Here is a 16,313-nt window from a genome sequence, read left to right as displayed (position 1 = left end):
GAGGTGAAATATGAGGGAGAACACACAGTACCTGGGGTCTAAGCCTGGGGCAGGTCCTGGCTCCCAGCCCTCCTCTCTGCGGGGGCAAGGACTCAGAGCCTCTGTGTCCTGTGGTTCAGGTCTGGCCTCTCTGATTGATTGACAGCCAGACATCTGACCCAAGCCAGGCCATTCAAAATCCTTATAGGATCTTGCACTCTGAAACTGTGGTTCTCTCTGCATAGGACCCCCAGAATAACTTCAGGAGGTGTCTATTTTCAGTTATAGTGAAGAAAAGATAGTCATAGCCAATGGGAAGCAGGAAGAGCTTCCTGGCAGTGCTTGGGTCCCTGACCACAGCTGTGCTGAGCCCAGATCTGCCCCTGGGATGCCATTCGTTCTTCCCTTCAGTTATGGGCGATAGCCTTGCCATGAAGTCCCGTTCTCACCTAGGCGACATCAATTGATTTCTTTCATAGGCAGCCAAACTGTGTATACAGGTACAAACCCCAGTAAATCTCAGTGAAATATACAGTTTTAGGTGCAGTATGTTTACCTAATAGGTAAGTGTGACCCCAAAGGAAAACTCAGGAAGAAGAGGAAAGGGAAGAAACTCGTATTAAGCTTCTAGCATGTTCAGACACTGAATTTGCCACTTTACGTTCAGTAGAACCTCCACAGTTGACCACCTCCCTACACTGACCACCCACTTAAGTTGAGCAAATTTTGTAGACCAGACATGCGCCACGTGTGCGTATCAGTATAGTAGGCCCAGTTCCTTATGTTACCACCTCTGTATGTTGACCAGTGTGTTACAGTCCATGAAAAGGAAGAGTAAGCCAAGCAACAGACACTTAGCTGCAAGAATTAGGATGGCTCACAGTGAAACGAGCCTATGCTTATCACCCACCCATCAAGGGGACAGAGGTGCACGGTGTCGGGGCTGGTGTGGCGGCTCAGTGATGCCCCAGTCACTCGGCTGCTTGCCATCTCCAGATGCACTGTCTGCAGCTTACTGGCTTTTTCCTGGTGCTTATTGCTTCGTGGTCACAAGGTGGCTACTGCAGCCTCACATCTGTATCTCAAGAGAAAAGGGGAAGGCAGACCCTTCCTAGACGCCTCCAGCATAGGCTGCCTTGACTCTCATTGGCCAGATATGTCCATAAATGTGTCCATAGTCATTTCTCCCTCAGAGCCAGTATCTGTCCTTTCCACCCTCTAGTCCAGAAGGTGACAGGGGAGTAGTGTGGGTTGGCCAACAAATTATGTCTTTCCCCGGCAACGTGAGCACACATAATGGTGTAAGAACAAGCCATGTCTGGGAATGGCAGGACCTGGATGTAATTGGACCTTAGAGCGAGGTGGGAAAAATGATGTGAACAGGAAAGGTAAAGATGGGCCCTGCCACGACCATGAGGGTCGCTGAGGCTGTTAAGCCAGGTGGGACCAGGAAGGGGGTGTTTCAGGACTGGATTTGCATGCCTGAAAGATTTTCGTATCTGTAGGGTGGTTAGGTGGGGGGTTGAACTGCCAGCAGGTGAGAGGTGTTTATGGTGCCCACCCTGCACGTTGAAGGTAATATTTTCAGGTATATACTTCAATTCCTTTCTGAGCTGCTTAGTGGACCAAAGAAATGACCAGACAGACAACAGAGACTAAACTGAAACCCATGAGAAATACAGGAGAATGAATATGTCTTAGTGGGAAAACAGACTTTGAGAGGGCACTCACATCTGATTTGATGGAAATGGCTTTTATTTGCATTTCTATGTGCATAAGCAAATTCCAGTAATGTTAAGTTACTGACTCAGCCATGTAAAAGAAGCTCAAGGTTATGTCCAAGTGAGATCAAGTACAAATTACCTTGACACTAAAGAACAGGATATGAGACTCTCTAAGTATTTCTAACAAATAAAAAGTAACATGTATCACCGTACATATTTCTTCAGGTAAATCCGCTGGCTTTGTAAGAGAGTTTATGGTGTACTTATGTAGGTATTAAAAATCCAAATTATGAAAATTATTTTTAAATGATGTATGCTTATTACAGAAAAACTAGAAAATAGAGAACAGCAGTTAATAAGAAAACATTAAACCCATAGAAACAAAATCCCAGTGAACCTGTAGGCTCATGTCCTCTTTTATCCCCATGGGTAAGTTTTCTTGCAACTACTTTAATCTAATCTTATATTGTAGACATTTCCCCCATGCTAACATTGTTGTCATGAATTTTACTACTTTTCATGGTTAAATAACACAAAACCTTATTGAATGTTTGGGCTGTTTCTTTTTCCTTCTTCTTTTTTTTTTTAATAGTGTGATGGTTATCATGGTGTATAAATCTTTGTCTTCATAGAGGACTATGTCTTGCAGATTGATTCTCAGAAATAGAATTACTATCTCAAAGAGAATAAAAATTTCTAAAGTCATTGACCAGCTTTTGCTGGTTCAGAAATTCAAACTTGTGATAAAAATTAAATTAAAAACAGACAATGCAATGAGAAAGCCCTGCTTTCTGTGTCTGTTCGCTTGACAACCTATAGGTTTAGTCATGATGTTTGTGGACGATTTATTGCCTTATTTCTAAATGGGATCAGTACAGCCAGGAGCCCCAAGGATAATGAGATTCAAAAGGACCCTGACTCCTGAGCAAATCCATCAATTAGACCAGAACGTTAAGAACAGTGAAGGTGAGAGTGATCCTAATGAATCTTGATATTGAAACACAGATTAGGGTATTTTGAGAAAAAAGCATTTTATCTCTGTCTGTATTTTCTGTACCCATGTGATTAGGAAGCTTATGGAGCTTATGCTCCTTCCACACGGCACCCTAGCGCACTGACCTCCATGACCCTTACTTAAATTTATTCCAAGAATAGTCTTTGCCTGTCCACCAGGTTCCAGGAATTGTGAGGCTCTCCAGCAATGCCAGTGCTGGCATTTGCTAAGGCCTCCTCTGAGTGTCATCTTCCTCACACTAGACCTATGAGCTGGGCGTTATCATCCTCCTTTTACAGATGGGGAAACTGAGGAAGAAAGAGGGTAACTTGATTTGCTCAAGGCCACACAGGTAGTTCAGCTCTGAAGCTGGTTGTATTACTCATATATTTTATTTCTATTTTTTATGATGCTTTGCTCTCTTGGGGCTTTTTTGGCCAGGGAGAGTTGGACTGTGCCAGGGTCAGCTCATCCCTAGAGATAGAAGGTAGTTCCCCAGTGAGCCCACCTTTCATATGTAAACCAAACATCCAGAGCACCTTTAACCTTTCTGTATTTCTAACCATCACATTCAACTAACACTCACATACCAAGCCACTGGTTCCCCTGATCCAAGCTACTCCAGGCCAGATACCAGAAAACCAGAGCTCATCTACATAGATAGCCCAGAGCCTGTACAATTTTTCAAATGATCCAATCCTAGGCTCATTCAGGCTTGCCTATCCTGCTTCACTCCTTTCTTCCTATAGAGACCAGAATAAAGGCTCTGGGCCACACTTTCCCCCTGCCTTTGCCTCCCGGCTGAGCTCAGCACCTCCTCTAAGGCCCTGCATGGTGTGGTGTATCTCCCCCTCCTCTGGAGAACGGAGAGTCATAAATTCTTCTTTCAAACATACTTGCTGCTATGTCTGTCACATCACCATATGTTTTAGGACACTGGCGCACTTTACCATCATGGCTCTGATATAAAGACAGACATATTCCCTTGAAAGTAAGTTGGAGACATTGCTACAAAACGCTTTTTACATTGATTGATTGATTATAAAATGTTTTGCCTGTTCTCTCATATTACTTTGGCAAAATTAATATTTTTACTAAAGAGAGAATGACTATCACTCTGTCATGTGTTTCTGCTTGCATCCATTCTCTTACACGTGTGCTTTCCCCACACACAGACCCACATGCGTGTGTGCACACACGGTGGAGGGCTGCAGCTGTCTCCTTCTGGCTTGTAAAAGCCAGTGCATATGTCTGTTATCAGCTTCTCTTTGATGTCACCTTAGTGGCTTAAAATCAACCACGGTGGAGGTATTTACACTATAGATATTGGGAAATGCTAAAACTCAGTCCCCCCTCCCCCAAGAGTCAGCTGTTGCTCACCAGTGTGGCCCTGCTTTCTGTGCCCCACCAGGACCTGAGAACACAGGTTGCCTCTTCATTTTTCTGCCTGTGGCAGACAAATTGGATCAAGCCCCTTTGGGCAGGTGAAGCAGGCAAAGCTGGCCTTTCTGCTTATTCTCTTGCCATTCTGGGGCAACCACAAGGCAGCCGGGGAGTCACCTCAAAACAGGCTCACCGTTTCTGAAGAGAGGCTCCTCTCTGTATGTGGCCCCCACGCTGCAGTTTTAAATAGCATGTGAAATATTCCTTCCAAAGCTTCCCACACATTCCAACCAGTCTCATTTTCACTCCATTCATGAGTGAGTTCCCCAGGGGAATGAGCTGTCCAATGGAACAAGCTTCCCTGACATAGGTGGGAGGATGTATGCAAGGAAAATTTGTACAACTATCCATCACATATGCTGGGGGGAGTGTTCTAACTTTAAGATGGGCCAGAAAATCTCACACGTTTCAGAAAGCACAGAGGGCAGAGAAACTCATTGGCTCTATGATATAGAAACAGGGACATGGGGCTGCTTTCAAGTTCAATAAAGAGGCAGCTTCCCCCCCTCCCAAGAAAGAACACATTACAGGTGGGGACTTCATCTCATTTCCCCTTGAACATCAAAAAGCTTTTGTCCCAGGGCTGGGCCCATGGACAGTTCTTGATGAATGCTGGTAGTGGGAGAGGTGGAGGGAGCATTGGGTGGAGAACCAGAAAGCCATTCCAGGCTCTGCCATGATCAAGCTGGGTGATGACCATGAGTTTACTTTCTTTTGGGTGGGTGTCTGTTTCCTTAGCTAATTATACAAAGATATATTCTAGATGATTTCTTAGGAATAACTAGTTTGCTAATTAAAACACCATGATTTACACCAAGTCTGTTGATAGCACAATTGAATCATAAACACAAACATCACTTAAAATATACAAATTAGTGACCAGATGGAGCAGATTGAGTAGATCCATGAATTTTGAAGGGTTTGTTAGAATCAAAAAGTCATAAATTTTACATTTGCTTCCCTTTACCTGAGAGAAAGTGCTGACTATTCCCTTAGGGAATATGTTGGAACTAGGTTGCCTCCAGTAAAAATCGTAGTCAGTAGATCTGGGTTTCATCTGTCTGTGGTCAGTACCTGCCCCATTCACAGTTTCTCATGAGTGCCGTTTCCTTTGGGGCATTTGATATGTGTTTCTCTGTCTTGCTTAAGAGCATGGGTCCTGGAGCCTGGCACATCTTGTACAAAACCCCAGCTCCATTAATATTGTTAAAAGTGACCGTAAGACCCAAAGAATCTACAGATTTATTCAGTCTCTACCAAAATACCCATGGCATTCTCAATAGAAATAGAGAACGTAATTTCAAAATGTATATAGAACCACAGAAGACTTCAAATAGATAAAGCAAATTGTGAACAAAAGGAACAAAGCTGGAGGCAACACACTCCCTGACTTCCCAATCTACTGCAGTAACCAAACAGCACGGTACTGGCATGCAACAGATCCATGGACAACGGAGCAGAACAGAGTCCAGAAACAAATCCACATATTTAGAGCCAGCTAATCTCAACAAAGGCACAAAAAATCATTGAGAAAAGGACAGTGTCTCCAATAAATGATGCTGGGAAACTGGATATTCACATGCAGAAGAATGAAACCAGACCCCCAACTCAACACTTACAAAACTCAATTCCAAATGGATTAAAACTTAAATGTAAGAACAAAACTATGAAATCACTAGAAGAAAACATAGAAAATGATTCAGGATGTTCACCTAAGCCTTCAAAAGCACAGGCAACAAAGCAAAATAGTCAAATGGGATTATATCAAAAGAGCAAAGAAAACAACCAAGAGAGTGAAGAGACAACATGTAGAATGCCAGAGAATATTTGCAAACTATTCACCTGACAAGGGATTAGTATGCAGATTATACAAGGAACTCAAAGAACTGAACAACCCCTCCATAGTCTGATTTAAAAATGGCCAAAGAATTTTGTTGCTATCAATTTATCAACTACTCACTTGCACATTCTCCTCTGGGCATTTGACACACGGTGTATGCTGGCCAAGGCCAGTGTCCTGCCCCTGGGGGACTGCATGTGGCTGCTGAGCAACATGGGAGGATTCGAATTTCAAATGAATGAGGGGAGGTAGGCAAGGCTGGACATTTTGAGAGATTCTAGGAAGAATCTAGGAATGTTTGCTTGGAAGCTTGGCTGCATCCTAAACAGAGAAAAATGTATGGTAGTTTGAGGAAAGGGGGTGATGTAACCAGATCCCCAAGAATCCTGGCTGCTACGTGGGGAGTGCATTGGGGTGGGGGCCCTGAAGCAGGGAGCCTGGTTGTTAGGGAGTTGTCCCAGGGTCCAGGTAAGAGATGGTGGCGGGCTGGGTTGGGGGAATGGCTGGGCAGGAGAGAGAACCCCTGTTCTGTACTTTCTAGGCATTTTTAGTCTGTGAAGTAGGTTAGGCCGGTGCTTTGATTTCCAGAACAGAGTGAGAGAAAGGGCAGTGGCAAAGTGGTCACTAAGGACCTAAGGGTATGACCTTCCCATCTCCTCTATGCATCTCTGCAGAAGGCTGTGTGAACTTAGGGATTAAGAGAGTGGTTCAAGGGCAGTCACATCTATGCTGGTCTCTCCTGTTAGACTCTGTTCTCTCATCCAAGAGCTGGAACTAAGTAGGGCGTGGACTACTGTCCCCATTTTTGCCCTCATTTCATGATACCGCAGGGCACTCCTCCCATCATGTGTTTGTTTATCTGCCTGTGATCTCCGCCTGTGTCTGCTTTACACACCTGCTTCCAACCACGAACTCTGGAGTGAGGTGACAGCCTCGTCATCTCCAACTCCCCAGGCACACGGATACCTGCTGAGATTTCACAGAGTCATCACATCACAGAGTCCACTAGTTGACTGTTCTCCAGGTGAAGGGCCCCTCTGAGATGCCCACATCGGCAGTGTGGTGAGCCTGCCACTTCCTCTAAGTCGTCCGTCCTGATGTCTCAGGCAGATCTCCTGCAGGATCCTCTCTCCACATCTCCACAGTCCACTGTCATTTCTGTTAATCGGACATTTCATTCTGTCTGACAATATAGTTTGTTTACCTGTTTTATTCCCTCAACTGTGAGGCCCCTGAGGACAAATGTTTGTGTGGGTTTTATTCATCTCAACATTTCTTGTAGCCTTCAAAAAAGTGCCCGGCACATAGTAGTTACTCGATAATGAGAAAGTGAATGAATGAAGGAAGGAATGAGCAGTCAGCGCTCATTGTTGCAAAGTCCTTCTGCACCCTCAGCTGCAACATGCCCCTGTTAACTGTCGCCACCTGCACTGACACCTGCTTGTTGGCTCCATACCTGCAATGCTCTCCTCGTCCCTGACACCTTCTCAGCGGTCGGCTTCCTGTTCTTCAGACACACCAACTTGTCACTGCCAAGTTTGTTCCTTGTACCTTAGGCCCTCCTCACTTTGCCCCCTTATGCCCAGGACACTTGGCCCTATTTCTTTCCACAGCAGCTCCTTCTTGACATTTGGGTCTCAACTCAGATGTCACTTCCTCAGAAAGGCCTTTACTAATAATTCAACCTAGAGGACCCCCCCCCCACTCCTCTTTATCTCTCTAGACTGAATTCTGGGTATTCTTTAGATCTGTCTTTTAGTTCACTAAGTTTCTTTTCATTTGTGTCTAGTCTACTGTTTAATCTCTCTGTAGAGGTCTTCAGCAGTTACTCTATTTTCATTTGTAGAACATATGTGAATATTGTGAGTATTTTTATTTTAAATTCCTTCTTAGGACCCCTCTTGCATGGAATCCCTCCAGGGTGATTTTCGCTGTTTTGTTGCATCTGCTGATTATCTCTAAGAAGTTGAGTATCTTTGTTATTATTGTAATTTTTTAAACATGATTTTATAGGAATTACCACCTGTTAGTGTCCCACATAGGTTTTGGAGGTGACCCTAAGGAATTTGTTAATTATTGGATAGTTGACACATTCATTTCTTGGTGAATGTAAGATCTATGCAAGAATTTGGATGCCAACCTCATGCATGATGAAGGCAAGGAATGATGGCTTCTTGCGTTTGATATCTCAACGACAATTACTAGAAGTTTACTTTTCTGCTTTGTCCTCAGAATGGAGCATCAGTCAAGGCAGAGGTACCCAGACGCCAGGTGCTTACCATATGAGCGTAATGCTTAAGAATACCCCAGTTAAGCATGTGACAAGGGAACTCACTGCAAACACATATTTCTAAGATTTATCTCATGCACACTGAGTCCATAAGTCTAGGATTGAACCTGGGAATCTGAGTTCTTATAAAGCTCTCAAAGTGATTTGATGTGTAGTGAAGTTTGGGTATCAACAGTGCTGGAAGCTTTGAGGATTTGAACTGATTTCAAGAGAAGATTTTTTTCTAGGGCAAACAGCTGATGGATTGTATTACAGATATCCCATGTCATAGCCCACCGCATAGAGTTTAAGGTGGAGGTCTTCCAGTGGCTTAAATGCACATGTATGTGGCTGGCTTTGGTGTGTTCCCTTTAAGAACCCATGGTCCTGCTTTTTTTGGTTTCAGGAAAGAAGATAGTGCAGAGGCAAACACAGTAAGCTGGAAAATATTTGCATCCCTCTCAACTGAGCAGCAGAGCAGAGATGACCCATGATCTACGGTCCCTTCCAGAGGGCCAGATTACAAGCTGAACAACCATCTTCCTATCTCAAGTCATCTATGAGGAATGGATCATTACATGATACCAGCCAGGGGACCAAAGAGATGGCTCTTGACCGTAAGAAGCCCGTATGTATTGGCACGGCATGGTGGCAGGAGCCTGGGTTTGTAGTGCCTCTGCCACTCGTAAGCTCTATCACCTTGCACAAATTAATGCTCTCCACTTCTTCATCTGTTTGAGGGTCCTGATGCCCACTTGACAGTTTTGTTCTGATGATCAAGTGAGCTAATGGCTGGGAAAGTGTTCAGAACACTGTAAGATTCTCCCCATGTCAGGGCGTCACCGCATCTGCAGACGGCAATTCCTTCTCCTCTCTTGGCTCCCGATGGCTGCTCAGGCCTGCTCTGCGGTGAGGGTTTGTTGCATTTACAGTCCCACATAGTTTCCGCCTGAGATAGGGGACTGAGATGGCAGTATAATGGTTTTAAAAATAATCTTAGGAGTCATCGTGATGTTAGAGAGCTCCTGCAGAAGCTTGGGCTCACCTGGAGTCCCAGCCATCTGAGTCTTTCCTAGGGAGGGGCCATAGATTTCATCAAATTCTCGAAGAGACTGGAATTCAGAAGGGATCAGTCATCCTCAGTCCAGGCAGGAAGGACTGTTAGGGACCCAGAGACTCAACTCTGTCTCTAACTTGACAGTGACCTCGAGGCTGTCCTTCGGCCTCTATTGGCCTCTGCTCCTCATCTATAAAGTGGGGTGCAACCACACACCTCCCAGCATTTCTCTCAGCCCTAACATCTGAGAAGTCCATTGCCCCTCCCTCTTGCCCTGTGTGGTGCCCTCCATTTGCCAAGTCCCCGCTGAGGGGCAGGTTCTGGAGTCCTTGCTTCCAGCATAAAGGAAGAGCTCCTCACTTCTAAAATACTTGTGTCCACGAATTGCCCCCAGCTAACCACGGCACCCCAGAGAATTCCTGGCATGCAGCCTCATTCAGCTCCACCTCCCTGGCAGTTAAAGAGCAAAAGTAGCTGCTGTGATTGGACAGAGGCATCTTCTCCCTCCACCAGTTCCCTGTGAACTGCAGGACTGTGAGGCCAGCTGACTCAGGTGGCAAGGAGGGGGCTGATGGAGACATTTGGTAGATGCAGTAAAAATGGAGCATCTGTGCGGGCTGCTCTGAGACAGAGGTAGCAGCAGGAAGGGACACTCAGTGGAGCGTCGGCTACAGGACTTGGCAGAACCTGGGGCAGTAGTTAGTGAGGGGTGAGTGACAGGCAGGCCCCAAACCCTCGAGATAGACCCTTGAGAGATTTGACCCCACAGTGTGTACCAGGTGGCACCTGGGACAGAGGGGCCCACACACGTCTTATTTGGCTTATACCTTTTTTTTTAATTGTGGTAAAATACACATAACATAAGCCTCACCATTATAATCATTTTAAATATCCAGTTCAGTGGCATTAAGTACATTCTCATTATTTTGCGACCATCACCCCCATCCATCTCCAGAACTTTCCTGTCTTGCAGAGTTGAAACTCTATACTTATTAAACACTAACTCCCATGGGCCTCCTCCAGCCACTGGCACGCTTCTTTCTACTCTCTCTCTGAAATGAGTTGGACTCCTCTAGGGACGCATGTAAGTGGAGTCACACAGTAGTTGTCTTTTTGTGGCTGGTTTATTTCTCTAACCATAATGTCCTCAAGGCTCGTCCTGTTGCAGCATGTGTTATGGGTTGGAATTCCCTTCCTTTTTAAGGCTGAATAATTCCATTGTGTGTACAGAACACACATTGTGTATCCACCCACCTGTCTGTCAGTGGGCTCTTGAGTTGCTTCCACAATTTGGCTATTGTGAATTATGCTGCTATGAACGTGGCTGTGCAGACACCTACACTGTATTATTTAGTATTGAGATTAGCAAGTGACATTTGAAAACCAAGAGATTTCTTATAACAATCTGGATTTCTGTCTTCTCTTGGAAAATGAGTGGATCTGACTACATGGGCCTCTATCTCTGTGGCCACAGTCAGAGGTGAAGGAGGCCAGTCTACTCCCTCCCCCCAGAGGCCACGCAGCCCAGGGGACCACAGGAGCTCCCACCCCACATCTTCTCCTCCATGCACTGTGTAACCTGCCTGGCCTTCACATGCTGTGACGTAGAGACACCTGGCCTGCTTAGTACCCTCATGTTATGGGTAAAAATGCAGAGGCCCAGAGAGGGACAGTCACCTGGGCCCAAAGTCTCACAGGCCAGAGAGTGATCCAGCCGCCTTCATGCAGAAAGCCCTGGGCTGGGCGTTTTGAAGCCTTGGTTCTACTTCCAGCTCTGCCATCTGCCTCTCCCATGTCCTGGGACAAAGCCCTTAAACTTTCTGAACCTAAGATTCCTCTTTTGAAGGAAAATGAGAGGAATGGTGCCTTCTTTGACAGCCTCATGGAAGTATTGTGAAAACAGAATACTGACTATAAAATGAAGTAGGAATGTGATGAGACACCATTAACAGCACACGCCAGGCTGGTCAACTTGGGGTTGGAGATCTGTTTCCTCATCTGCAAAATGGGAAGCAGAACTTCTCCCCCACAAGGCTCTTCCGAGGACCAGCAGAGGCAGGAAGCCTGAGCTCCAGCAGAGGCTACTTTCTCACAAGTGAAGCCATGTGGTAGGGCTCCAAACCCCTTCCCTGCAAAGCACAACCAGCAAGAGCGACGATAGCATGGGAACAACCTGGCTTCTGAGTCCATCAGCCTGATTTCAAAATCCACCTGTGTTTTACCTGCTGCGGGCACCGAGCAGGTCAGCCCACTATCTAATGTGCAAACTCTTCCACGGTTAAGTGGGGGAAATATCACCGTTCTTGACAGCACAAGAAGAAACGAGAAGTGAAAAGTGCTTGGCATAGAGTAGATGCTCCTTAAAATCAGCTTCCTTCCTTGCCTTCTCAAGCAGAACGCTGCCTTGCGGTAAAAGGATGGCTGTTTTCCAAATATTTCTAAGAAAAAGGGACAAAGAATGGTGTGGTTTCCAGCTTCTTACTGAGGTTTGTCACTCACTGGGTTTCATTCATTCATCCAACCAACAAGCATTAATTGGCCATCACTAAGTGCAGGCCCCAATACAGGGGCCTGAGTTCTAGGAGAGAGCAAACCAGATCACACACCTGCCCTCGTGGGCGCCTTTCACATTAGCCAATTGGTGAGTCAGTCTTTAAACGCTCATTAAGTGCCTTCTCCAAGCTGGCTTTCCAAGGGGCCCTAGCTTTAGCTACAAGGCTCCGCTGTTGCTGCATGTGGGTTTCCTCAGTATCTGGACCCCACCTGCTTCTCTGCCAGTCCCAGATGGCATGCTTGTCCTGGGTTCTAGATCAACATCCATCACTGGTCTCTCTGCCCACTTGTGATGCTTCTGTTAATACCTCTGTCCTTTCCAGAGTCCCCAAGGGAGGCTTTGAAGCACGTCCAGGTCAGGGAAGCACTGTGGGTGAATGATCCATCCCACTACATACAGGACACCCTTAGGGGCCAGGTGCGGACCCCTATCAGAGCCCGGTCTCTTATTTTACCTTTAGGCTTTAAGTGAATGGGAACATGGATGGAAGAGCACGTGCTAAACTCTTAAGTTCTGCTTAAACATACAGGATGGTTTAATTTTCATCTAGAGAAGTGACAGAGACCACCTCGTTTAGGAGGAAGAGGTTAGGGTAATAATTCCTAGGTCTTCCACTTATTGATTCATAGACCAGGGAAAGTGACCACCTTCCTCAGTTTACTGGCCTGGAAGATGGAGGTAACAAAATACCTGCCTCAGGACCTGGTGTGCACGTCAATGGAAAAGCAAGATGTGGGCGGCGCCCATAGCTCAGTTGGCAGGGTGCTGGCCACATACATGGAGGGTAGCGGGTTCGTACTGGCCCAGGCCAGCTAACCAACAATGACAACTACAACAACAACAACAAAAAATAGCCAGGCACTGTGGTGGGTGCCTGTAGTCTCAGCTACTTGGGAGGCTGAGGCAAGAAAATTCCTTAAGTCCAAGAGTTTGAGGTTGCTGTGAGCTGTGACACTACAGCACTCTATACAGGGTGACAGCTCGAGACTGTCACAAAAAAAGAAAAGCAAGATGGGAACTCATTTTGCAGACTTCAGTGTTGTGTGTACATTAATTTACTGCATGTTTATTACACACCTACTGTGTGCCATTATGAACAAGGTGATCTTTCATATAACAATCTAAAAAAAAATGTCCCAGGCAAAGAAAGAAAAGAATTGCTTGTCAGATGGTTGTACTGCACATTCATGGATTATGATTAGCAACAGCCAGCAAGTTGGCATGGCAACATTTCCCCATGAACTGCTAGGCAGTGTTCTTAAAATAGGTACGTTGGAGGTGTGGCGGCAGCAGGGACATGCCGAGGTGGCGCGGTCTGATTGCTCTGCAGACCAGCAGAGGCTGTGCACTGCAGGCATCATGCCATCACCCTTCCCGGGGCAGCCAGCAGAGCAGGAGTGAGAACAACAGGTCTGGAACCAGCCTTTGTGAGAGCAGGGCAGGGCCTTAGACTTCCCCTAGGGTGTGTACCCTTCCTGTCCCCATGAAGGTAAGGAAACTGAAGCCCAGAGACATTGACTGACACCCACGGTCAGGGGACAAGCCACTTGGTTGCCAAGGGAACCGAACCTGCTTCAGATGTCTTTTATGGAAGGTTCTCCAGCCCTGCCACAAGGAAGGTTCCTCTGATTCAGAATTCTAGATCTGGGTCTGATGCTGTTCATTTTCTAGGGGGTTAAAATTTGTGTGGCATCACCTAGCAATAGGTATTAGCTTGAGGAATTCTCTCCTCTGTGGAGGAGGAAATCCATCCTTGCATTCCTCCCTGGGGAAGGCCTGACTTCTGAGATATCTTGGAAGCTCACCTCCTTCTTGGCTATATTTAAATGATTAAGGTTTAACGCCCCCCCCCCCTTACAGCCCAGTTTCTTAGTGTCACATCAAGCAACAACAACAGTGATCAAAGGTTTATGAATTGCTTTTGCAATGAGATTATTGTATGAGTTTTGTTACCCATCATTGCAGAGGACAGAGAACCCAGATCCTTTCAAAGATGAGTTTCTTTCTATTTGTTCTACTCAGCAATTTATGGAGTAAACTGTATAAAGTTAAGGGGGCTTTTCACCTTTGGGTTGGTGAGCTCCTTTGAAGAGATTCACAGCTCCTATTTGATTCCAGGGTGAAATTCCAAATTTGGAAGGTGAAACTTTTTGAGAACTCAGTCAACTTCTGAGAATAGAGTGCTAGACATTTCTCATGTATTTTAGACACTCAATCATTTCTTTTCTTTTCTCCATTGGGACAATGCAGAGCAGGGGGCTGGGTTCCAGGCTGAGCATCAAGGCAGGAAGGGGGTGCCACTGTAGCTCTGCCACTCTCCCCCATTGTCCCCCCACCCCAGGCCATTTATAGGCAATAAAGATTGCGCTCTGTAGTGAAGACTCTTCTTCCTGGTTGCATGTCAGACTGTTCTGCAGACCTTTTAAGAAAACTGATGCCCAGGCCTCTCCCCAGGCAAGTTAAACCAGCCTGTCTTGTGTGAAGCCTCAGGCAGGGACCTTTTAGGGTATACTATGGCACCCTAAACCTTTTGCAAAGCTCCCCAGAGGTTCTAATAACAGGCAGGGTGGAGGGGGAGATCCATCAACAGTCTCTTTCAATTCTCCCATTCCCCAGCTAATTAAATTCCAAATGCCACTGTGGGTCTCTTTCATCCTAGACGCATATTTGTTTTTCCTCCAAGCTAGGAAAGAAATGTATGCTCAGAGTCAACAGAAAGGAACTTCTCATCTTCAGGGTATTTTCGACCGTGAATCAGCTTGTACACTTTACCTTCAGGGGGTCTTTTGAGAGCCAATGGTCCTTATGAAAATGAAATGTGTGATTTGCTGGAGTATTGAGAGCCACTGTGGCAGAGACTGGTGCCAAGCTCTTGGTAGCTGGTCAGTGCACCGTCACATAAAAGTCCAGATAATACAACTGGGTGATACAATAGACACACTAAAGGAGTCTCTGGGGAACTGTTGTTTGCAACCTAAACTCCAGAGTATCCAGAAAGAGATAAGAGATATTCCGGCAGTGCCTGTGGCTCAAAGGAGTAGGGACGCCAGCCCCATATACCGGAGGTGGTAGGTTCAAACCCAGCCCCTGCCAAAGGAAAAAAAAAAAGCCAGAAAGAGATATTCTACAATAGATAGACTTACCAGTGGTGTAAGCAAAGACTTTTATGGGCCTTTGCACAAATAGCCAACTGCATTCCCACCTGGCTTTCAAATAAATTCTTTGAAATTCTCTGGCGCTTTAGGAGGAGAAAAAGGAAAAAACTCCTGGGATTTGTTAATGTATTTAGTCTCTTTCTGTTATGAGAATTTCTTAAAAAAAAAGATGATTTACACCTTGGACCTAAAACTGTTTTCAAATCAGTGGACTTGGGATTGAAGGGTCAGGCTTTCTTTATCCCTTTTGACCTTCCCTGAGTCCTACTGTGGTTTCTGCAAAACAGCTGCCACCCAGTTCTGACTTCTGTGTCTTTGGTGGAAATGTTGCATATGAGTCATGGGGTGACTAATGGAAGAACGGACAGCACGGAAACTAATGCTGTGCCCGAGGGTGGCTGATGATAATTCAAGGAGGTGGCTGTTCCGAGTGGCTGAGAACTTGACATCGACTTTGTATCGTAATATAGTACAATATTTTCAAATATGACATTAGAGGGGTAGGGGAGATTAATGACTCCATAATGATGTTATACGTATTAACTTTTTATTAGCCTGTCCGTTGGGACCTAGACGAGATACACACCTAGCAGAAGTGGGAGAGCAGGCTGCGTGTGGTGGCACATTCCTGGAACTCTTGCACTCTGGAAGGTGGAGGAGGGAGGATTGCTTGAGGCCAGGAGTTTAAGACCAGCCTAAGCAAGAGCGAGACCTCATCTCCGCAGAAAATAGAAAAATCAGCCAAGTATGGTGGTATGTACCTGTAGTCCCAGGTACTCAGGAGATTGAGGCAGCAGGATCTCTTGAACCCAGCAGTTTGGAGCTGCTGTGAGCTATAACCATGCTACACTATAACCTGGGCAACAAAGGAAAACCTGTCCAAAAAAAAAAAAAAATGGAGAATAAGTTCTGGGGCCAGATACACTGGATATGGTTCATGCCTCTGCCTCCAGCTGGCTGTGCAATGTTGGACAATCCATTTCCCCCTCTGCCTCAAAGTTCTCCACAGAAACAACCAGAAAGGTGTGGGGACTAATGAGATGACACATGTGTCCTAAAGCACCCAGCACATGTCAGTGAATGTCAGCAACCTTCCCTCACCCCTTTGAAAATGTGCTCTGCACAGACACAATTCAGTGGAGACTGGTGTTTTCTCCACCAGCTCCAGTTCAGGCACCAAGCCTGACTCTTTTGCAGCTCAAGTTTTCACTACCAGCTTTTGTTGGTAAGGCAGAGAGGGGCATAGGTGTGGTGCTGGCAAAGTGGTAAGCGAGGCTTGGAAGTTCATTTTGACAGAA

This window comes from Otolemur garnettii, unplaced genomic scaffold (assembly GCF_000181295.1).
Source record: "Otolemur garnettii isolate 467f Iridium unplaced genomic scaffold, OtoGar3 scaffold00171, whole genome shotgun sequence".
Taxonomy (NCBI): Eukaryota; Metazoa; Chordata; class Mammalia; order Primates; family Galagidae; genus Otolemur; species Otolemur garnettii.
This window is presented reverse-complemented; position numbering follows the sequence as displayed.